Below are 25,463 nucleotides of genomic sequence, written 5' to 3'. Positions count from 1 at the left end.
ACAACGCCATGTAATTACTTTACTTTATTGCTAACCGGTAGCCATAGTAGTAGAAGTAATAAGTTGGCGAGACAACTTCATGGAGACACGATGATGGAGATCATGATGATGGAGATCATGGTGTCATGCCGGTGACGACAATGATCATGGAGCCCCGAAGATGGAGATCAAAAGGAGCAAAATGATATTGGCCATATCATGTCACTATTTTGATTGCATGTGATGTTTATCATGTTTCTACATCTTATTTGCTTAGAACGACGGTAGTAAATAAGATGACCCCTCATTAAAATTTCAAGAAAGTGTTCCCCCTAACTATGCACCGTTGCAAAAGTTCGTCGTTTCGAAGCACCACGTGATGATCAGGTGTGATAGATTCTTACGTTCACATACAACGGGTGTAAGCCAGATTTACACACGCGAAACACTTAGGTTAACTTGAAGAGCCTAGCATGTGAAGACATGGCCTCGGAACACAAGAGACCGAAAGGTCGAGCATGAGTCGTATAGTAGATACGATCAACATGAAGATGTTCACCGATGATGACTAGTCCGTCTCACATGATGATCGGACACGGCCTAGTTGATTCGGATCATGTAATCACTTAGATGACTAGAGGGATGTCTATCTGAGTGGGAGTTCATGAGATGAACTTTATTATCCTGAACATAGTTAAAATATCTTTGCAAATTATGTCGTAAGCTCGCGCTTTAGTTCCACTGTTTAGATATGTTCCTAGAGAAAATATAGTTGAAAGTTGACAGTAGCGATTATGCGATCAGTAGAAAGCTTATGTCCTTAATGCACCACTCAGTGTGCAGAACCCCAAACGTCGTCTGTGGATGTTGCGAACATCGGACATACACTTTTGATAACTACGTGATAGTTCAGTCAAACGGTTTAGAGTTGAGGCACCAAAGACGTTTTCGAAACGTCGCGGAACATATGAGATGTTTCGAGGGCTGAAATTGGGATTTTAGGCTAGTGCCCACGTCAAGAGGTATAAGACCTCCGACGATTTTCTTAGCCTGCAAACTAAGGGAGAAAAGCTCAATCGTTGAGCTTGTGCTCAGATTGTCTGAGTGCAACAATCACTTGAATCGAGCGGGAGTTGATCTTCCAGATGAGATAGTGATGTTTCTCCAAAGTCATTTCCACCAAGCTGCTAGAGCTTCGTGATGAACTATAACATATCAGGGATAGATATGATGATCCTTGAGGTATTCACGATGTTTGACACCGTGAAAGTAGAAATCAAGAAGGAGCATCAATTGTTGCTGGTTGGTGAAACCACTAGTTTCAAGAAGGGCAAGGGCAAGAAGGGATACTTCATGAAACGGCAAATCAGCTGCTGCTCCAGTGAAGAAACCCAAGGTTGAACCTAAACCCGAGACTAAGTGCTTCTGTAATAAGGGGAACAACCACTGGAACAGGATTACCCTAGATACTTGGTAGATAAGAAGGCTGGCAAGGTCGATAGAAGTATATTGGATATACATCATGTTAATGTGTACTTTACTAGTACTCCTAGTAGCACCAAGGTATTAGATACCGGTTCGGTTGCTAAGTGTTAGTAACTCGAAATAAAAACTACGGAATAAACGGAGACTAGCTAAAGGTGAGCTGACGATATGTGTTGGAAGTGTTTCCAAGTTTGATGTGATCAAACATCGCACGCTCCCTCTACCATCAGGATTAGTATTAAACCTGATTAATTGTCATTTGGTGTTTGCGTTGAGCATAGACATGATTGGATTATGTCTATCACAACACGGTTATTCATTTAAGGAGAATAATGGTTACTCTATTTATTTGAATAATACCTTCAATGGTCTTGCACCTAAAGGAATGGTTTATTGAATCTCGATCGTAGTGATACACATTTTCATGCCAAAAGATATAAGATAGTAATGATAGTACCACTTACTTGTGGCACTGCCATGTAAGTCATATTGGTATAAAACGCATGAAGAAGCTCCATGTTGATGGATCCTTGGACTCACTCGTTTTTGAAAAGTTTGAGACATGCGAACCATGTCTATTGGTGTATACGCATGAAGAAACTCCATGCAGATGGATCATTTGGACTCACTTGATTCTGAATCACTTGAGACATGCAAATCATACCACATGGGCAAGATGACTGAAAAGCCTCGTTTTCAGTAAGATGGAACAAGATAACAACTTGTTGGAAGTAACACATTTTGATGTGTGCAGTCCAATGAGTGCTGAGGCATGCAGTGAATATCGTTATGTTCTTACTTCATGGATGATTTTAGTAGATACTGAGTATATTTACTTGATGAAACACAAGTCTGAATTATTGAATGGTTCAAGTAATTTCAGAGTGAAGTTGAAGATCATCATGACAAGAGGATAAAATGTCTATGATATGATCATAGAGATGAGTATCTGAGTTACGAGCTTTGGCACGCAATTAAGACATTGTGGAAATTGTTTCACAATTAATACCGCCTGGAACACCATAGTGTTATGGTGTGTCCGAACATCATAGTTGCACCCTATTGGATATGGTGCGTACCATGATGTCTCTTATCGAATTACCACTATCATTCATGGGTTAGGCGTTAGAGACAACTGCATTCACTTTAAAATAGGGCACCACGTAATTCCATTGAGACGACACCGTTTGAACTATGGTTTGGAGAAGCCTAAGTTGTCGTTTCTTAAAAGTTTGGGGCTGCGACGCTTATGTGAAAAAGTTTCAGGTTGATAAGCTCGAACCCAAAGCGGATAAAATGCATCTTCATAGGACACCCAAAACAGTTGGGTATACCTCCTAATTCAGATCCGAAAGCAATAGGGATTGTTTCTTGAATCGAGTCCTTTCTCGAGGAAAGGTTTGTCTCGAAAATTGAGTGGGAGGATGGTGGAGACTTGATGAGGTTATTGAACCGTCACTTCAACAAGTGTGTAGCAGGGCACAGGAAGTTGTTCCTGTGGCGCCTACACCAATTGAAGTAGAAGCTTATGATAGTGATCATGAAGTTTTTGGATCAAGTCACTACCATACCTCGTAGGGTGACAAGGATGTGTACTACTTCAGAGTGGTACAGTAATCCTGTCTTGAAGGTCATGTTGCTAGACAACAATGAACATACGAGCTATGGAGAAGCGATGGTGGGCCCAAATTCCGACGAATGGCTCGAGGCCATAAAATCCGAGAAAGGATCCATGACTTTGGAAGAAATACTTGATGGTCGTATGGCCATTGGGTACAGATGGATTTTAAAAGGAAGACAGACAATGATGGTAAGAATCACCATTAAGAAAGCTCGACTTGTCGTTAAGATGTTTTCCGACAAGTTCAAGGAGTTGACTATGGTGAGGCTTTCTCACTCGTAGCGATGCTAAGAGTCTGTTGGAATTGGATTAGCAGTTACTGCATTATTTATGAAATCTTGCATATAGGATGTCAAAACATTGTTTCCTTGATAGTTTTCCTGAGGAGAGGTTGTATGTGATACAATCAAAAGGTCTTTGACAATACTGAAAGACGCTAACAAATATGCAAAGCTCCAGCAATCCTTCTAAGGACTGGAGTAAGCATCTCGGAGTTGGAATGTACGCTTTGATGAGTTGATCAAAGATTTTGGGTTCACACAAAGTTTGTGAGAAACTTGTATTTCCAAAGAAGTGAGTGGGAGCACTATGGAATTTCTGATGAGTATATGTTGTTGACATATTGTTGATCAGAAATGATGTAGAATTTCTAGAAAGCATATAGGGTTATTTGAAAAGTGTTTTTCAATGGAAAACCTGGATTAGGCTACTTGAACAATAAGCATCAAGATCTATAAGATAGATCAAAATGCTTAATAGTACTTTCAAATGAGCACATACCTTGACATGATCTTGAAGGTGTTCAAGATGGATCAGTCAAAGAAGGAGTTCTTGCCTGAGTTGTAAGGTATGAAGTTAAGAGTTAAAGCTCGACCACGGCAGAAGAGAGAGAAAGGACGAAGGTCGTCCCCTATGCTTCAGACGTAGGCTCTATAGTATGCTATGCTCTGTACCGCACCAGAAGTGTGCCTTGCCATGAGTCAGTCAAGGGGTACAAGAATGATCCAGGAACAGATCATTCGACATCGGTCAAAATTAACCTTAGAGGAATAAGGAAATGTTTCTCGATTATGGAGGTGATAAAGAGTTCGGCGTAAAGGGTTACGTCGATGCAAGCTTTAACACCTATCCGAATGACTCTGAGTAGCAAACCGGATACGTATAGTGGAGCAACCATTTGGAATAGCTTCAAGTGGAGCGTGGAAGCAGCATTTACAATATGACATAGAGAATTGCGAAGTACATACGGATCTGAATGTTGCAGAATCATTGACTAAAACCTCTCTCACAAGCAAAACATGATCAAACCCCAGAACTCATTGAGACTTAATCACATGGTGATGTGAACTAGTTTAAGACACTAGTAAACTCTTTGGATGTTGGTCACATGGCGATGTGACCTATCAGTGTTAATCACATGGCGATGTGAACTAGATTATTGACTCTAGTGCAAGTGGGAGACTGTTGGAAATATGCCCTAGAGGCAATGATAAATTAGTTATTATTATTATATTTCCTTGTTCATGATAATCGTTTATTATTCATGCTATAATTGTATTGAAAGGAAACTCAGATACATGTGTGGATACATAGACAACACCATGTCCCTGGTAAGCTTCTAGTTGACTAGCTCGTTGATCAATAGATGGTTACGGTTTCCTGACCATGGACATTGGATGTCGTTGATAATGGGATCACATCATTAGGAGAATGATGTGATGGACAAGACCCAATCCTAAGCCTAGCACAAAGATCATAGTTCATATGCTAAAGCTTTTCTAATGTCAAGTATCATTTCCTTAGACCATGAGATTGTGCAACTCCCGGATACCGTAGGAATGCTTTGGGTGTACCAAACGTCACAACGTAACTAGGTGGCTATAAAGGTGCACTACAGCTATCTCTGAAAGTGTCTGTTGGGTTGGCACGAATCGAGACTGGGATTTGTCACTCCGTGTAAACGGAGAGGTATCTCCGGGCCCACTCGGTAGGACATCATCATAATGTGCACAATGTGATCAAGGGGTTGATCACGGGATGATGTGTTATGGAACGAGTAAAGAGACTTGCCGGTAACGAGATTGAACAAGGTATCGGGATACCAACGATCGAATCTAGGGCAAGTACAATACCGCTAGACAAAGGGAATTGTATACGTGATCGATTGAGTCCTTGACATCGTGGTTCATCCGATGAGATCATCGTGGAACATGTGGGAGCCAACATGGGTATCCAGATCCCGCTGTTGGTTATTGACCGGAGAATGTCTCGGTCATGTCTGCATGATTCCCGAACCCGTAAAGTCTACACACTTAAGGTTCGATGACGCTAGGGTTATAAACAAAGTTTGTATGTGGTTACCGAATGTTGTTCGGAGTCCCGGATGAGATCCCGGACGTCACGAGGAGTTCCAGAATGGTCCGGAGGTAAAGATTTATATATGGGAAGTCCTGTTTTGGTCACCGGAAAAGTTTCGGGTTTTATCGGTAACATACCGGGACCACCGGGAGGGTCCCGGGGGTCCACCAAGTGGGGCCACCGGCCCCGGAGGGCTGCATGGGCCAAGTGTGGGAGGGGACCAGCCCCAGGTGGGCTGGTGCGCCCCCCCACAAGGGCCCAAGGCGCCTAGGGTTGGGGGAGGGGGCGCACCCACCTAACTTGGGGGGCAAGTTTCCCCTCTTCCCCCCCTTGGCCGCCACCCTAGATGGGATTGGGGGCAGCCGCACCCCTTGGGGTGGAAACCCTAGAGGGGGCGCACCCCGCTCCCTCTCCCCTATATATAGTTGATGTCTTGAGGGCTGCCATGACATGAGTTTCTCTCCCTCTTGGCGCAGCCCTACCTCTCTCCCTTCTCCTCTCCCGCGGTGCTTGGCGAAGCCCTGCAGGATTGCCATGCTCCTCCACCACCACCACGCCATTGTGCTGCTGCTGGATGGAGTCTTCCTCAACCTCTCCCTCTCTCCTTGCTGGATCAAGGCGTGGGAGACGTCACCGGGCTGTACGTGTGTTGAACGCGGAGGTGCCGTCCGTTCGGCACTAGGATCTCCGGTGATTTGGATCACGATGAGTACGACTCCTTCAACCCCGTTCTCTTGAACGCTTCCGCTTAACGATCTACAAGGGTATGTAGATGCACTCTCCTTCCCCTCGTTGCTGGTTTCTCCATAGATAGATCTTGGTGACACGTAGGAATTTTTTTGAATTTCTGCTACGTTACCCAACATTGCCAACTTCAACAAAAGTATTTCTCAATTTAATAATTATCCACTAGCATGACCCTAACATTACTACCTTTATATCTCAAAACAATTATCAAGCATCAAATTGATCCTAGTGTTTAATGCACTTTCTATGATAGTTTTTATTATACCCAACTTGGATGCTCATCATTCTAGGACCAAATTCCTAATCATAGCAAATACCATGCTGTTCTAAAAGATTCTCAAAATAATATAAGTGAAGCATGAGAGACTAGCAATTTCTTAAAAATTAATCCACCGCCATGCTCTAAAAGATATAAGTGAAGCACTAGAGCAAAAACTATCAAGCTCAAAAAGATATAAGTGAAGCACATAGAGCATTCTATCAAATCCTAATTAAATAGGCTTCTCCCAAAAGGAGTGTACAACAATGATGATTGTGGTAAACTAAAAAGAAAAGACTAATATAATACACGACGCTCCAAGCAAAACACATATCATGTGGCGAATAAAAGTATCGCTCCAAGTAAAGTTACCAATGAACGAAGACGAAAGAGGGGATGCCTTCCCGGGGCATCCCCAAGCTTAGGCTTTTGGCTATACTTGAATATATTGGGGTGTCTTGGGCATCCCCAAGCTTAGGCTCTTGCCACTCTTTATTCCATAGTCCATAAAAGCTTTACCCAAAACTTGAAAACTTCACAACACAAAACTCAACAGGAAATCTTATAAGCTCTGTTAGTGAAAGAAAACAAAACCACCACATGAGGTACTGTAATGAACTCATTATTTATTTATTTTGGTGTTAAACCTACTGTATTCCAAGTTCTATATGGTTCATACCCTTACATACTAGCCATAGATGCATCAAAATAAGCAAACAACACACGAAAAACAGAATCTGTCAAAAACAGAACAGTCTGTAGCAATCTGTAACTAATGCAAACTTTTGGAACTCTAAAAATCCTACCAAACTAGGACGTCCTAAACAATTTCTTTATTGAACAGAAGAAAAAAGAATCAACTCAAAAGCTCGTTTCTGTGATTTAGTGATTTTTTTCTCGTGAGCGCGAAGTTTCTGTTTTTCAGCAGAATCAAATCAACTCATATCATAGGTTATCCTATAGGTTCTACTTGGCACAAACACTAAATAAAACATGAAAACACATCTAAACAGAAAGTAGAAACAAAATTCATTACTAAACAGGAACAAAAACAAAAAACATAAAGAAAATTGGGTTGCCTCCCAATTAGCGCTATGATTAACGCCCCTAGCCATGCATAAAAGCGTAGATAGATCTAAGTAGTGCCATAATAATAAGATAGATCTTGAAAACTCATCTCATATTCTCTACATTCGGCAGCAAGTTTCCTTTGAGGTAAGCAAAAATAATTAAAAGGGCTAAATTTAGTAGGACAAAAGTCCCCAAGATCAATCTCAGGAGGAACAAGTTCCTCCCTTGGCCCTTCATAATGCACAACTAATTCATCACTAAAAGCATTCTTTTGGCAAAATTTCATGAGCCTATACTCAAGAGAGTATCCTAGCTCATTATTTCGAAGATAAAAATCATTATTAAGTTCAGTAATTCTATCAATCAAGACATTGGTAGGAACCTTTTTTCTAAGGTTTTCGTTGAAAGCAACATAGTCCGAAGATTGAAAACGCCTAATTTCCTCTTGATCAAAGAGGACCGCCTCTATGGGAGGACGACCGGCGTCCACCTTATAGCGCACAAAGATTTCTTTGGCCTCCCTGATTATGAATCTAAACTCATGAGCCAAAAAGATAGTAACAGCGTGCTTAACAGAAGAATGCTCAATATTGAAAAATTCTGGGAAGATTCTTTGTATGCAAGGATGCATATGCATAAATTGTCTTTCAAGCTCAATTACAAGCATAGCGATAGCATCCGCAAGGCTACTAGTTTTATGAAGAATAGAACCACCCATGGAAGGTAAAGCACCGGTGCAAGTAAAGAAATCCCGAATAACACTTTTTCCAATAATGTTACCGCTACCGATTCAAGATTTTTTAATTTGCAAAATAGGGGGTTCTTCAGCCGGAGCTTCGGAATTTTCCATGTTATCATTATTGTCCATATCGACGATAATCTCCCCAATTTCAGACATAACGGAAAACAAAAAGCTAGGAAGGAAAAGGCAAGCAAAAAAGAGAGGAGATTGGGAAAGAGAGAGCGAATAAAACGGCAAGGGTGAAGTGGGGGAGAGGAAAACGAGAAACAAATGGCAAATAATGTAAATGCGAGGGAGATGAGTTTGTGATTGGTACTTGGTATGTCTTGACTTGAGCGAAGACCTCCCCGGCAACGGCGCCAGAAATCCTTCTTGCTACGTCTTGAGCTTGCGTTGGTTTTCCTTGAAGAGGAAAGGGTGATGCAGCACAGTAGCGTAAGTATTTCCCTCAGTTTTCGAGAACCAAGGTATCAATCCAGTAGGAGGCTTCTCAACAAGTCCCACGAACCTACACAAACAAAGAAAGAACTCACAACCAACGCGACAAAGGGGTTGTCAATCCCTTCACGGCCACTTGCGAAAGTGAGATCTAATAGAGATAATATGATAAGATAATATATTTTTGGTATTTTATAATATAGATGCAGAAAATAAAGATGCAAATAAAAGTAGGTTGGAAGCAAATATGATAAGAGATAGACCCGGGGCCATAGGTTTAACTAGTGGCTTCTCTCAAGTGCATAAGTATTACGGTGGGTGAACAAATTACTGTCAAGCAATTGATAGAGAAGTGAATAATTATGACGTTATCTAGGCATGATCATGTATATAGGCATCACGTCCGCAACAAGTAGATCGACTCCTGCCTGCATCTACTACTATTACTCCACACATCGACTGCTATCCAGCATGCATCTAGAGTATTAAGTTCATGAACAGAGTAATGCATTAAGCAAGATGACATGATGTAAGGGATAAACTCAAGTAATATGATATAAACCCCATCTTTTTATCCTCGATGGCAACAATAAAATACATGTCTTGCAACCCTTTCTGTCACTAGGTAAGAACACCGCGAGATTGAACCCAAAGCTAAGCACTTCTCCCATGGCAAGAAAGATCAATCTAGTAGGCCAAACCAAACCGATAATTCGAAGAGACTTGCAAAGATAACTCAATCATATAAAAGAATTCAGAGAAGATTCAATTATTATCCATAGATAAATCTGATCATAAACCCACAATTCATCGGATCTCGACAAACACACTGCAAAAAGAGATTACATCGAATAGATCTCCACAAGAGAGGGGGAGAACATTGTATTGAGATCCAAAAAGAGAGAAGAAGCCAACTAGCTAATAACTATGGACCCGAAGGTCTGTGGTAAACTACTCAGAACTCATCGGAAGGGCTATGGTGTTGATGTAGAAGCCCTCTATGGTGGATTCCCCCTCCAGCAGAACGCCGGCGACGGCTCCAAGATGGGATCTCGTGGATACAGAAGGTTACGGTGGTGGAAATTGTGTTTCGGTTGCTCCCTGGATGTTTTCGGGGTACGTAGGCTTATATAGGAGGAAGAAGTACATTTGTGGACGCCCGAGGGGCCCATGAGACAGGGGGCGTGCTCTATAGGGGGGCGCCCTACCCTCTCGTGGAAGCTTCGGCTGCTTCTTGACTTGCACTACAAGTCCTCTGGATCACGTTCCTTCCAAAAATCACGCTCCCGAAGGTTTCATTCCGTTTGGACTCCGTTTGATATTCCTTTTCTTCGAAATACTCAAATAGGCAAAAAACAACAATATGGGCTGGGCCTCCGGTTAGTAGGTTAGTCCCAAAAATGATATAAATGTGTAAAATAAAGCCCATAAACATCCAAAACAGGTAATATAATAGCATGGAACAATAAAAAATTATAGATACGTTGGAGACGTATCAAGCATCCCCAAGCTTAATTCCTGCTCGTCCTCGAGTAGGTAAATGCTAAAAAAGAAATTTTTTATGTGGAATGCTACCTAGCATAATTCTCAATGTAATTTTCTTTATTGTGGCATGAATGTTCAGATCCAAATGATTCAAGATAAAAGCTTATAAAACATAAAAATAATAATGTTTCAAAGCATACTAACAAAGAATCATGTCCTATCAAAATAGCATAGCCAACTAAAGCTTATCCCTACAAAATCATATAGTTAACCCATGCTTCATTTCTGTTACACAAAATACTCCCATCATGTACAACCCCAATGACGAGCCGAGCAATTGGTTCATACTTTTTAACGCGCTTCAGCTTTTTTTAACTCTTACGCAATACATGAGCGCAAGCCATGGACAAAGCACTATGGTGGTCTATTGTGGTGGTTGTAAGGACAAAAAGAGGGAGAAGATAGTCTCACATCAACTAGGCGTATCAACGGGCTATGGAGATGCCCATAAATAGATATCAATGTGAGTGAGTAGGGATTGCCATGCAACGGATGCACTAGAGCTATAAATGTATGAAAGCTCAACAAAAGAAACTAAGTGGGTGTGCATCCAACTTGCTTGCTCACGAAGACCTAGGGCATTTTGAGGAAGCCCATCATTGGAATATACAAGCCAAGTTCTATAATGAAAAATTCCCACTAGTATATGAAAGTGACAACATAGGAGACTCTCTATCATGAAGATCATGGTGCTATTTTTTTGAAGCACAAGTGTGGAAAAAGAGATAGTAGCAATTGTCCCTTCTCCCTTTTTCTCTCATTTTTTTTCTTTTTTTGGGTGGGATTCTTTGGCCTCTTTTATTTTTATAAAGTCCGAAGTCTCATCCCGACTTGTGGGGGAATCATAGTCTTCATCATCCTTTCCTCACTGGGACAATGCTCTAATAATGAAGATCATCACACTTTTATTGATTTACAACTCAAAATTTACAACTCAAAGCTAGAACAAGATATGACTCTATATGAATGCCTCCGGTGGTGTACCGGGATATGCAATGTATCAATAGCGACATGTATGAAAATTATGAAGGTGGCTTTGCCTCAAATACGATGTCAACTACATGATCATGCAAAGAGCAATATGACAATGATGAAACGTGTCATAATAAACGGAACGGTGGAAAGTTGCATGGCAATATATCTTGGAATGGCTATGGAAATGCCATAATAGGTAGATATGGTGGCTGTTTTGAGGAAGGTAAATAATGGGTACATGATATCGGCGAAAGTTGCGCGGTAATAAGAAAAGCTAGCAAAGTGGAGGGATGAGTGTGCGTATATCCATGGACTCACATTAGTCATAAAGAACTCATATACTTATTGCAAAAATCTACTTAGCCCTCGAAGCAAAGTACTACTAGCATGCCCCAAGAGGGATAGATTTGTAGGAAAAATCCATCGCTCGTCCCCGACTGCCACTCATAAGGAAGACAATCAAAAGAGCACCTCATGCAACAAATTTGTCACACAACTTTTACTATACGTGCATGCTACGGGACTTGCCAACTTCAACAAAAGTATTTCTCAATTTCATAATTATCCACTAGCATGACCCTAACATTACTACCTTTATATCTCAAAACAATTATCAAGCATCAAATTGATCCTAGTGTTTAATGCACTTTCTATGATAGTTTTTATTATACCCAACTTGGATGCTCATCATTCTAGGACCAAATTCATAATCATAGCAAATACCATGCTATTCTAAAAGACTCTCAAAATAATATAAGTGAAGCATGAGAGACTAGCAACTTCTTCTTCTTGACTTGTACTCCAGGGGCCCACGAGACAGGGGGCGCGCCCTATAGGGGGGGGCCTACCCTCTCGTGGAAGCTTCGGCTGCTTCTTGACTTGCACTCCAAGTCCTTTGGATCACGTTCGTTCCAAAAATCACGCTCCCGAAGGTTTCATTCCGTTTGGACTCCGTTTGATATTCCTTTTCTTCAAAATACTAAAATAGGCACAAAAAAACAGCAATACGGGCTGGGCCTCCAGTTAGTAGGTTAGTCCCAAAAATGATATAAATGTGTAAAATAAAGCTCATAAACATCCAAAACAGGTAATATAATAGCATGGAACAATCAAAAATTATAGATACGTTGGAGACGTATCAGCCGTTTGGATTATGCCCGCATCAGCCCGACCAAAATGACGGCATGCCAATATTTTGCTGAAGGAAATAGCCACCGGGAACTCGCCCACACGCCAGTGCGGAATCACAACGGCTGGCCAAAAAGTTGGTTGTGAGCCAAAAACTTGGCTGCGATCCAAACACTGGCCCAACCTGTGGTCAACGACCAAAATTTTGGAAGGGCGGCTTGGGGCTGCCACCCAAACAGCCCCATAAGCTTCTTGCAAACCGAAGCTTCTCTCAAGAAAGCTCGTGGTTCTAAGAGGGAACGTGCCACCTTTGAGTGTGAAATGATATACGCTGCCCCCCTGAGTTTCTTTACAGAGGCAACATATACTACATGAGTGCCCTATTAAATTTTGGAATTATTCTGGGTTCGTTTGTCATTTTTTATACATTAATTGAGTTTCTGGTCATTTAATGTGCATAAGTCAAATTTGAACTACAAGCACATGCTCTCATGCACCAAAGTTGGTTGAAAAATCACATCTATGTCCTCGGGTGAATTTCTAGGTCCCATGCAAGAAATGAGAATAAAATTCAAACATCTGGGCATCGTGGCTCGGCCGAGAACATTTAGAAACTTGGTTTTAAAATTATTGTAAATCCAAAACACGTCTGAAAATCATGAAACTTGGCATGGTGTCATGTCATGGTACTACCATGTTGTGGTAAAAAAATTGGCCGTATAGGAACAAATTTTGGTATAAGCTTCTTGCAAACCGAAGCTTCTCTCAAGAAGGCTCATGGTTCTGAGAGGGAACGTGCCACCTTTGAGTGTGAAACGATATACACTGTCCCCCTTGAGTTTATTTACAAAGGCAACATAGAACTACATGAGTGCCCTATTAAATTTTGGAATTATTCCGGGTTCGTTTGGCCTTTTTTATACATTAATTGAGTTTCTGGTCATTTTATATGCATAATTCAAATTTGAACTACAAGCACATGCTCCCGTGCACCAAAGTTGGTTGAAAAATCGCATCTGTGTCCTCGGGTGAATTTCTAGGTCCCATGCAAGAAATGAGAATAAAATTCAAACATCTGGGCATCGTGGCTCGGTCGAGAACATTGAGAAACTTGGTTTTAAAAACATGAAACTTGGCATGGTGTCATGTCATGGTAGTACCATGCTGTGGTAAAAAAATTGGCCGAATTAGAACAAATTTTGGTATAAGCTTTTTGCAAACCGGAGCTTCTCTCAAGAAGGCTCGTGGTTCTGAGAGGGAATGTGTCACCTTTGTGTGCATAATTCAAATTTGAAATACAAGCACATGCTCCAGTGCACCAAAGTTGGTTGAAAATCACATGTGTGTCCTCAGGTAAATTTCTAGGTTCCATGCAAGAAATGGGAATGAAATTCAATATTCTGGGCGTCGTGGCTAGGCTGGAAACATTGATAAACTTAGTTTTTCAATTCTTGTAAATCCAAAACACTCATGAAAATAATGAAACTACAAATTCATTTTGGAACAAGTGATGTCACGTTACAATTGGAATTCGGAAACACAAGTATTATTGAAACCGTGGGCGTTCTATTTACTACCATTCACGTGCTGCCACGCGTCCCCTTTTTTTATTAGCTAGGAGGCGCCATGCAGGGTAGCTATTTGAGTACGAGAGGCGTGCGATCAGACCCCTGCGCATGCTTATCAGGAGGAGAGCCCTTTAACCTCCATTTGCCGTCCACCTCTCTCCCAAGGTCTCCATTAATGGCGTCCGAGCCTCTGTTTAATGGCGTGGCTATGTCTCACTCGACTGAGATTTAAGAGAGAGAAAAGAAAATCTGAAAGCATGGATCTTGATGTAAGATCCGACGGACCTATATAACATCTACTGCGACTTATAGCAAGACTGATGAATATATAAGGACGACGACAGTGGATAATAATATTCTTACATAATTAGGAAGATAATTAAAAAAGGCCACATGCGGCTATGCCAGAAATACACAAGGGCAAAAGAAGAAGGAAGACAAGGATCTGACTCGCTAATCTCTACTTTCTTGATGCGTTGCTGCAAGCCGTGGGAACTAGTCTCCGCGGCGAGCGGTGATGAGCTCTTTCGTTTCCTCAAGACGCTGCTTGAGAGCATCCACGGATTCCTCCACCAGCCTTTGGTGCTCGATGCGGAGCATGTCATTCTCGTCCATAAGTTTCTTGACGATGACGCCGGTCCTCTTCAACAAGGCACTGGTCTCCTCCTCCTAGTCTGCACTTCGGATGATCTTCGCCCTCAGCAGGTTGCGCTCGGCCCGGAGCCTCTCATTTCCCTCCCTTAGTTGCCGGATGACGTCGATAGCCTATTCAAAAGAGGCTTTCATGTTGTTCTACAACCTCGCCCAACCGGAGATCTGATCCATCTGGCTATGGACGATCGCATGCATGCGCCTGTAAGAGTCGTTGCTTGCCCGCGAGACATTTTCCCAGGCCGTCGCGGCGCGGCGGGACATCTCTGCTGCATTCGCGGCGTGGCGGGACATCTCTGCTGCTTCTGCGGCGCGGCCGGACCAGTCTGTTGCATCGACGGTGCGGCGGGACCTCCGTGCTGCTTCAGTGGCACGGCGTGACCTTTGTGCTGCTACTTCCGTGCGGCGGGACATGTCGGCTGCTTTCGCAGCGAGGCGGGACATCTCTCGTGCTTCCGCTTCCATGCTCGCCTCTCCCTGGTGGTAATCTCTCAACCCAGAACTAACGCTGGCCATGGCAGACGCAAGGGAAGGATGCTGAATGACGTGTTTGTTTTTGTGGATGAGGAGTTGAGGAGGAATGTGCAGTCATCTTGGCATGGTAGTATTTATAACCGAGTACTAATACGCTTCTAAGTGGGAAACCATTTAGGTTGTGATCGGTGTGAACAGGTTTACAATTCAATATAGCGTGGTAGTAGTAGTAATTTGGAATGTGGTGACACGCAAGCTCAAAATTTATTGACGGTTCTAGTTTCGAAGTGCGACACTATTCTCGGATGGCATTACGTGGGCACGTGTTCTCGGCCGTGGTGTAGCATATGCCATGGTAGTTCTTTTTCTACTGTTGTGTATGTGCAATAACTGGCACCGTCGTATACATATCTTATGGTTAATGGGGCGTTCGACAGGACTAGCCGCGTGGCGAGCTATAGGCTAGTCTTTTTTCAGACGCATTAAACTATCTCTTGGGACTTCTCGCACGCACCATCGTGCCACCCACAAAAACTTGTACTCTAAGTTTAGTATGTTATACAGGAAGAGAAGAGGTGCATGCACGCACTCGTCCTCTCACACATGCATATGTTTTTTTCTCGAAAAGGAGGATGATGACCGCCGGCCTCTGCATCTGGGAGTCACACACGCATCTCTGGCTATGAATTGTAGTGTTCTCAACCATCCGATTGGCTCTATCATAGGATTCACGTTGCTCCTTGGCCTTGAGATTTAGAAGTTTAAAACGCGGAGGCTAAGCTGGAGGCGCGAGGTTTTGGTTAATGTGCGGGCCGCACACGGCACCAACACAACAAGAGCTTCGTCTTCCTGGTGCGCAGTCCGGTGAGTTGTCCAACACAACTAGGCCTTGCTTGGTATATGCGCCTCGACTTATGCACGGATAAATTAGGGTCGGATGGAGTACTACTAGTAGTAGTACTACTTCAATGTGTCGCGTCAACTCGCACAAGTATGAAACACTTCGTGAACAAACAAGCATATACTCCCTTCGTTCCAAAATACTACTCTACTTGACTTCCATTTGTCCAAAAATGGATGTACCTATATACTAAAACATGTCTAGATACATCTATATTTTGACAAATGGAAGACATGTATTGTGGAACGGAGGGAGTGCTTGTCATCAAAATGGATAAAAAGGGATGTATGTAGAACTAAAATACGTCTACATACATCTCCTTTTATCCATTTTGATGACAAGTAGTACTTCTTACCCAATGGAACTTTATATCCAACGGACACAAAATATCCGTTCGACTGTTGGAAATTACTGATCTGATGTCGAAGTAATTGTTGCATCGCCACCAAAACCCACCATTTCTTAAGCTAAAGTAGACCGAGGTAATCCCTATATCAGCATATTACTAAGATAAACATAAGGCACTGTAGAAACATTTAGGACGTGAGCTTGTCAATCTGAATGTGGAGGGACACTAGCTTAGCCCCAGCCAGTAGCTTGGGCGGAACTGTGAAGAAGGCCAGCTCCTGCACGGCGATGTTGCCGGGATCCTTGCTGCTTGTCACCTCCATTTCCACCTTGACGGCGTCGGTCGTGCCTTTGGGCTCCCCCGGCGGGCCGTTCGCCCACAGCTTGGCCACGTAGTGCGGCAGTGGGGACTCCCCCGCTCTGATGCAGATGACTGACACAGTGATAGGTGCGCCGATGTCGACCACGCCGCCGACCAAGAAAAATGCGCGGCCGTCCTCCTCCATGAACAGCAAGAGCCGTGGCTCCGACAGTGGCACTTGCAGCTGGAGCACCTTGCCGTACTGGATCCTGTGCACGGGCACGAGATGCGCGGTGTTGATGTGGTGGTAGAGCGTCGGCGGTAGGCCTTCGTAGCTGTAGACGGGCACGGGGCATTTACAGGGCGCGAGCGGACACACGCTCTCGGGATCGGTGAGCTTGTGGTAAGTGACGTAGAGCCCACAGCCTTCGTGCGGGCACGCCACCCTCACCGACGAAAGGACGGTGTCCACCTTCATGTTCCGCACGTCGAAGCCACCGCCACGCTCGCACTTCTGGCACTGCCGCTGGTTCTCGGGGCGCTCGACGCAGCAGTCCACGCAGGCCAGGTGCCCTCCCTTTCACTGCAGAAATCAATCAAACAGCACATCAATCAAGAAACCTGCACCTTGCTCGATCAGCCGAACGGACAAGGTGTATTCGAACCTCATACACTGGAGGCGTCAAGGGGCAGAGGCACAAGGGGCAGTGGAGCATGGTGAGGTCCATCGAGACCTTAGAGAGCTCCATCGTCGGGTCCTGTTCTGTCTGCATGATCTCGCCCTCCTCGTGCACAACCATCTCTCGCTTGGGCCGGGGCATTACAAAGCTTTACCATCACATATTTATACTACTTCAAGGTGCATTAAATCAACACATGCAAGTATCAAAAGGAGAGTCACGGCATGCATGCATGCATTGTAATTAATGCATCGGTAAACGCAAATTATTGAAATATATCGAGTGCATTGCTTTGATGTGTCGCGTCAACTCGTACATCAATGAGAAGTTTGATTATTCTCTCCCTCGCGGACTTAACTGCACCTGCCTTTGGCTGTATGACAGGTTGGCCACCCACCTGTCGGGCCCACCTGTCATACACGCAAAGGCAGGAGTGTCCCTCCCTCGCCCATGAGCGTGGTGGCTGGCAAGACTAGGAGAAGCTATCGCTACATGCTCTCCCTCCCGCACGCGGTGGACAAGAAGTAGTTCAATCGGTGTCAGATGGCCAGAAGCGTACTGTAGTACTCCTCCAGTGCAGTAGTACTCCATCATTTTTCGACTTCCCGAAGAGGCGAAGAGCCAAGCGTAGCCCGGACGCTCGTGTGGCAGTTTTATGTGTAGAGTAGTCTAGGATAGCATGTACCGTACCTGTAAGCTTAAAAGCGTTGGGGTCGGCTCCATGATATGTGTCCGTCTTGAAGTTTTTTTAAAAAATAAAAATAGTCTTCTGGCCCTACCTGTCATCCTGGTGATTGTAGTTTGCATGCTCATCTGGTCAAGACAGGAATATATATTTTAATTTGTGGTGGGTAAATGTTAGAGGTTACAGAAAATATATTGTACACTGTGGGTCTTTCAGCCATGTTTAGAGGCAAGCATGTGGGGCCAGTGCTATGATGTGTCGTGTCAACTCGTACAATGAGGAGAAGCTTGATTTTACTATTACACGCCTTCTCCCTCGCCCATGCGCGCGGTTGCTCGCAGACAAGGACATGCTTTTGCTTATAGTACTACAACAAGCTATCCCTCCCGCTCGCGGTGGACGGACATGCAGCGGTGGATTTGACACTATAGAAGCAGTAGTAGTAACTTCATTGTTCATCTTCTTGAAGAGGCGAAGAGCCAAGCACAACCTGAACGTGGCAGTTGCGAACATTGGAGCACGCATATAGCCAGGCTCTTGCATGAGACAAAATTGCTATGTGAGCCCACTATTGTACTAGTACGTACTACTACTTGCTAGTATAGCCCTGTAAACCAGAAAGGAGTATTTGCCTTTCTAGAGATTTCAACAAGTGACTAGACTACACCGAGACGGAGTACATATGGAGCAAAATGAGTGAATCTGCACCGTAAATAAACACTTAGTTCTCTCGTTTTCCTCTCCGAGGTGCACAATATTGAGTATACTAACTAGTCTCTTTTTGACACGCATTTATGTTTTTTGACACAGTACAGATGCAAGCGCTCATATACACGCGCATACACTCACCCCTATGAACGCACACACGCACGTCACTATCATCTTGAAATATATGAAGTCACCATAGGCACCTCGTCGTCGACGGGAATGTCTCCTGACACGTGATAGACGCGAGTGGCAGTCACCTCCATAGGTGCTTGAATGCCAAGGAGGGAGAGGGTAGCGGTTCTCGAGACGTTGAACGGTCAATGATGCATCCTCAATTACATGTAGAGGGAATTAATTGGAGAAGTAGAATAGAGCCAGCAGGATGTGAATGCAACAGAGTTTGGACTCTCATATAAAGGCGCCCACCACTCCAATCCATCTACTCCTAAGTCTCTGCTCAACACTGCTCACTCTAATCCAAGACCAAGTGACCAAAAGCCACAAGCACCTATGGAGGCGATGGACGTGAGCGGCAGTTGGCTGTGCCAAATCATCCAAGGCGCCGGCCTGCGGCCCCGCACTGCGCAGCGTTTCCAGACGGTGCTGGCGACCACCGGCATCATAGCCCTCGCCGACGCCGGCTTCGCCTCTCGCATGGATGACGTGATGGTCAACTCCATCCGCCAGTTCACCGCCATCAAGAAGCGCGCGGACGACCTTGCCGTACTTCTACAGCCCGCGCGCCCAGGCTCCTCATTTCCTGCCAGCCTCAACGGCCTCCATGGTCACGAACTCTTTCAAGCCCTGGTGGCCCTGTAGGTGCCGGAGGTCGGGACAAAGAATGTGCACCTCGAGGCCGCGCTTGCCATGCAGCGCATCGCCATGCAAGAAACCGTCGAGCTGCACATCCACGTCTATGAGGAAATCGTCTACATAGGCCACTACAAGGCAAGCAAGGATAGAAAGACATTGGCCTTCTTCCAACGGCTAGAATCTTTGGACGCCATTGTTCAGACGCACGTCGACCTGGCCACGAAAGCCACTGCTACTTAGGCGCCGTTCGGTGGGCCGGCGCCCTGAGTCGAGGAGGTGGACGTCGTCGATGGATGCATCTTTTCTTCTTGCCTCTTGTAACCAACACTGCATCACCTCATGGCCTTAATGTTTTATTAGTATAGTACTCCCTCCGTTCCAAAATATAAGTCTTTTTAAAGATTCCAGCAAGTGACTACTACATACGGAGCAAAATGAGTGAATCTACACTCTAAACTATGTCTACATACATCTGTATGTTGTATTCCATTTGAAATAGTATCTAAAAAGGCTTATATTTAGGAATGGAGGGAGTATATGCCAATTTTATTCTAGTCGTAACGCTTTCACTGCGAGGTGGGGCCACAGTTGAGCAAACCCACCCCGCCCACCGGGCGTTGGCCGAGTTTAGAATTAGAGTAGAAGAGAGAAACGAGGGAGTAGAGCTAGCTATAGCAGATACGCTGTTGTCAGATGGGACTCGTGTTGATAGAATAGGAGTACTGAGCACTCGTACCTCTTTTTTTTAGGGAAAAATTAGTCGTATGTCTAGTACCACTAGTTGGGTGCGTGCGACCTATAGCTGTCATCACTTTAGGTCTCATTTTCGAACCGCAACTACATACATATTATGCATTTATCCTCCTATATGTACTCCTATGCTATTTCCACGTGCTCCCATTCGCCGACATGTGGGACATAGAGCATCTGGGTCGTAGTGCATGCACGACTCGGAGCATATGTCGGGGTACTTTACATTTCAGACCTCACGAATTACATGCAAACCCCCCGCGGAAGAATAAATAAATAAATTACTACATGAAACCGGATTATTTTCGTAGAAACCAGAGCATGTTCATTAAATGTTGGACATAACACGTTTATAAAAAATGACCGGACCTAAACCAGTCTAAGGGCCTCTTTGATTTTTCCTGCAAAAAAAGGGCCTCTTTGATTCGCAGGATACTGAAAACACAAGAATGGGGAAAGTATGATGGCGATGAACCGAGACGAGGAGAACTCTAACCCAGTTAGAGGTTAGAGTTAGATTCTAACCCTGAACTAACTCTGAACCAAAGAGGTGTATGGATGGCAGGGTTAGATCAATAAGTGCTCTTTCTCAATCATTTGACTACTTTGGACCCTATTTCCTGCCGGATTTGGTGTGGCCGGCTCTTGTGTGGCCTCCTCCCGCTCAAAATTGACATAAACGAACCATCTTTACAAATCAAGCATGCAAAACATGATAATTTTTACTTTGTCCATACAAATGAGATATCCCACTTAAATGTACAAGTCATCAATCAAGCTTCACAAAAAAACACTCCATGAAACAAAGCATGAGCTAACTCATCACGGAAGTCATTCATGATAGGGAGGGAGCCCAGAGCCCCTCACGCACCGAGGGAGGAGCTCGCCATCGTTGCTCTGGAGGAAGGCTTTGTAGAGCCCAAGCCCCGGGAACCCCTCCGACGCCGGCCCTTGCAAGTTGAGGTCGACATCGGCATGGGTAGCAGGGCCACTTCTCGCCGACTGGGAACTTAATCTTTGGGCCTCTAGAAATAATGCAAGCCTGAAACTAAAATACCTAGAAAGGTGAACTGAATCTTTGGGCCTCTAGAAATAATGCAAGCCTGAAAATGATATACCTAGAAAGGTGAACTGAATCTTTGGGCCTCTAGAAATAATGCAAGCCTGAAACTGAAATACCTACAAACGTGAACTGAATCTTTGGGCCTCCAGGAAGATTTATTACCTCCTCAAGCAGCATCAAACAATTCCATGCATGCACCACAAATCTATACCAAGTTTGATCAAGCTCTACTTTTGCAAATCAGAATTAGCGCTAGAGCGAGCAAGATCAATGATATGGCTGTGAGACAGAGAAGGAACGAACAAACTCACCCCTCTCGAGACCTCCCTGGTAGATGCGCCGCTGCCGTGCATGACAGAGGGAGAAAAACGACCGGTGAAAGGGGAGCGGGGCGACCTTCGAAGGCCAGAGGGAGAGGGCGGCTGGAGTAGGGCGGCGGAGGCCGGAAGGAGAGGGCGGTCAGAGGAGAGAGAGGGCAAGCGACGCTTGGGCGGGCGGCCTGATACGACTCCAACGTATCTATAATTTATGAAGTATTCATGCTATTATATTATCCACCGTAGATGTTTTATATGCATTTATATGCTATTTTATATGATTTTTGGGACTAACCTATTAACCTAGAGCCCAGTGCCAGTTTCTGTTTTTTCCTTGTTTTTAAGTTTTACATAAAAGGAATACCAAACGGAGTCCAATTGACGTGCCAATTTTTGATGATTTTTTATGGACTAAAAGAAGCCCCTGGAGTAAAAGAGTTGGGCCAGAAGAGTCCCGGGCTGTCCACGAGGGTGGGGGGCGTGCCCAGACCCCCTGGGAGTGGGCTCCTATCTCGTGGACGATTGGGAGACCGCCTTGACATGAGACCGATGCCAAAAATTCCTATAAATACATAAACCTCCAGAAAATAACCTAGATCGGAAGTTCCACCGCCGCAAGCCTCTGTAGGCACGAGAAATCAATCTAGGCCCTCTCTGGCACCCTGCCGGAGGGGGCCATTATCATCGGAGGCCATGGAGGAGGATCCCGGAGGGGCCATCTTCGCCATGAAGGCCAATGATATGTCCATTTTGCATCAAGCTTTTATATCAATATTTATTGCATTATGGGCTGTTATTTCACGTTATGTCACAATACTTATGGCTATTCTCTCTTATTTTACAAGGTTTACATGAAGAGGGAGAATGCCGGCAGCTAGAATTCTGGGCTGGAAAAGGAGAAAATATTGGAGACCTATTCTGCGCAAGTCCAAAAGTCCTGAAACTCCACAGAATATCTTAAAATAAATAAAGAAAAATCATCACTAAAGATGAAGGCCAAGGGGCCCACACCCTGCTCACAAGGGTGGGGGGCGCGCCCCCTACCTTGTGGGACCCCTGGTGGCTCTCTGACGCCCATCTTCTCCTATATGAAGTCTTTCGATGAGAAAAAAACATTAAGCAACCTTTTGGGACGAGACTCCGCCGCCACGAGGCAGAACCTTGGCGGAACCAATCTAGGGCTCCGGCAGAGCTGTTCTGCCGGGGACACTTCCCTCTGGGAGGGAGGAAATCATCACCAACGTCATCACCAATGATCCTCTCATCGGGAGAGGGCAATCTCCATCAACATCTTCACCAGCACCATCTCATCTCCAAATCCTAGTTCATCTCTTTTATCCAATTCTTGTCTCCAAGTCCGGGATTTGTGCTAGTAGGTTGCTAGTAGTGTTGATTACTCCTTGTAGTTGATGCTAGTTGGTTTATTTGGTGGAAGATCATATGTTCAGATCCTTTATGCATATTATTACCCCTCTGATTATGAACATAAATATGCTTTGTGAGTAGTTACGTTTGTTCCTGAGGACAAGGGAGAAGTCTTGCTATTAGTAGTCATGTGAATTTGGTATTCGTTCGATATTTTGATGAGATGTATGTTGTCTAGCCTCTAGTGGTGTTATGTGAACGTCGACTACATAACACTTCACCATTATTTGGGCCTAGAGGAAGGCATTGGGAAGTAATAAGTAGATGATGGGTTGCTAGAGTGACAGAAGCTTAAACCCTAGTTTATGCATTGCTTCGTAAGGGGCTGATTTGGATCCATATGTTTCATGCTATGGTTGGGTTTACCTTAATACTTTTATTGTAGTTGCGGACGCTTGCAATAGAGGTTAATCATAAGTGGGATGCTTGTCCAAGTAAGGGCAGTACCCAAGCACCGGTCCACCCACATATCAAATTATCAAAGTACCGAACGCGAATCATATGAGCGTGATGAAAACTAGCTTGACGATATTCCCATGTGTCCACGGGAGCGCTTTTCCTATTATAAGAGTTTGTCCAGGCTTGTCCTTTGCTACAAAAAGGATTGGACCACCTTGCTGCACTTTATTTACTATTGTTACTTGTTGCTCGTTACAATTTATCTTATCACAAAACTATTTGTTACCACTTATTTCAGTACTTGCAGAGAATACCTTGCTGAAAACCGCTTATCATTTCCTTCTGCTCCTCGTTGGGTTTGACACTCTTACTTATCGAAAGGACTACGATAGATCCCCTATACTTGTGGGTCATCAAGACTCTTTTTTGGCGCCGTTGCCGGGGAGTGAAGCGCCTTTGGTAGGTAATTTATTTAGTATGCTGAAATTTTCTGTCACTTGTTACTATGGAAAGTAATTCTCTGAGGGGCTTGTTCGGGGTATCTTCACCCCGTCCAGTAGAGCAAAGAGTTGTTCCTCAACCTACTGAACCTATTGAAAATGAAACTCCTTTTGAAATTCCTTCCGTATGATGGAAAAACTGCTAGCTAACACTTTTACACGAGATGGGACAAAGCATCCTGATGAACATCTATGCTATGTGGATGAAATTTGTGGATTATTTAAGCTTGCAGGTATACCCGATGATGTTGTTAAGAAGAAGGCCTTCCCTTTATCTTTGAAGGAGACGCATTGATATGGTACAAGCTATGTGAAGATATGAGATCATGGAACTATAAAAGATTAAAATTGGAATTTCATCAAAAGTATTACCCTATGCATCTTGTTCATCATGATCGCAATTATATATATATTTCTGGCCTCGCAAAGGAGAAAGCATCGCTCAAGCTTGGGGGAGTCTTAAATCAATGTTATATTCATGCCCCAATCATGAGCTCTCAAGAGAAGTAATTATGCAAAGTTTTTATGCTCGGCTTTCTGATAACAATCACACCATGCTCGATACTTCTTGTGCTGTCTCTTTTATGATGAAGACTATTGAATTTAAATGGAATTTATTGGATAGAATTAAACTCAACTCTGAAGATTGGGACCTCGATGAAGGTAAGGAGTCAGGTATGACACCTAAGTTTGATTTAAATCTTTTATGGATACCGATATTTTCCGTAAGTTTACACTAAATATGGACTTGACTCTGAGATAGTAGCTTCTTTCTGTGAATCTTTTGCTACTTATGTTGATCTCCCCAAGGAGAAGTGGTTTAAATATCATCCTCCCATAGAAGTAAAAGTAGCTACACCTATTAAAGTTGAAGAAAAGACGGTCACTTATAATGATCCTATTGTTCCCACTTCTTATGTTGAGAAACCACCTTTCCCTGTTAGAATGAAGGATCATGCTAAAGCTGCAACTGTTGTTCGTAAAAGCAATGTTAGAACTTATACACCTCCTGAGCAAGTTAAAGTAGAACCTAATATTGCTATTGTTAAAGATCTCTTATCTGATAATATTGATGGGCATGTTATTCAATTCTATGGTGAAACTGCTAGAATTGCTAAACCTTGTGCTAGAGATAAACATAGACCTGTGGTAGGCGTGCCTGTTATTTCTGTTAAAATAGGAGATCATTATTATCATGGCTTATGTGATATGGGTGCTAGTGCTAGTGTAATACCCATTGACTTATACAAAGAAATTATGCATGATATTGCACCTGCTGAGTTAGAAGATATTGATGTTACAATTAAACTTGCCAATAGAGATACTATATCTGCAATGGGAATTGTTAGAGATGTTGAAGTCTTGTGTGGAAAAACCAAATATCCCGCTGATTTTCTTGTTCTTGGTTCTCCACAAGATAGTTTTTGTCCCATTATATTTGGTAGACCCTTCTTGAGTACTGTTAATGCTAAGATAGACTGCGAAAAGAATGTTGTTACTATTGGCTTGGATGATATGGTTCATGAGTTTAA

The sequence above is a fragment of the Triticum dicoccoides genome, chromosome 2B (assembly GCF_002162155.2).
Source record: "Triticum dicoccoides isolate Atlit2015 ecotype Zavitan chromosome 2B, WEW_v2.0, whole genome shotgun sequence".
NCBI classification, from domain to species: domain Eukaryota; kingdom Viridiplantae; phylum Streptophyta; class Magnoliopsida; order Poales; family Poaceae; genus Triticum; species Triticum dicoccoides.
The sequence above is the reverse complement of the archived record's forward strand: the minus strand, read 5'-3'. Positions refer to the sequence as shown.